Below are 396 nucleotides of genomic sequence, written 5' to 3' on the forward strand. Positions count from 1 at the left end.
AAGACAGGAAAGCTTTCTCTCACCATTTCTTTTGGTTGCTTGTTGTTTGGGTTTTTGTTTTGTTTCATTTTGGTTTTTGGTTTTTCGAGATAGGGTTTCTTTGTGTAACAAAAGCCTTAGCTGTCCTGGAACTTGCTCTATAGACCAGGCTGGCCTTGAACTCACAGAGATCTGCCTGCCTCTGCCTCCTGAGTGCTGGAATTAAAGGCGTGCACCACGATCACCCAGCCTAGTCCTAGTATTCTTATGTATTTCAAAATTTCTTAGGGCTGAGCTTGCTGAAATTGGAGTAATACAGAGAAGATCATCATGGCCCTCATAAGGAGGATATGCAAATTCATGAACTAGTTTTTTTAATGTCTTATTCTTGTTTTGATTTTTGAGACAGTCTTGTAT

General features: G+C 39.9%; 1 pseudogene; it reads left to right on the top strand.

Annotated features, from left to right (window-relative positions):
• Window positions 1-253: 253 nt before the first annotated feature.
• On the top strand, window positions 254-354 carry LOC121142491 (annotated as a pseudogene).
• Window positions 355-396: the final 42 nt, after the last annotated feature.

Source organism: Mesocricetus auratus, unplaced genomic scaffold, assembly GCF_017639785.1.
Source record: "Mesocricetus auratus isolate SY011 unplaced genomic scaffold, BCM_Maur_2.0 Super-Scaffold_100009, whole genome shotgun sequence".
Lineage (NCBI taxonomy): Eukaryota > Metazoa > Chordata > Mammalia > Rodentia > Cricetidae > Mesocricetus > Mesocricetus auratus.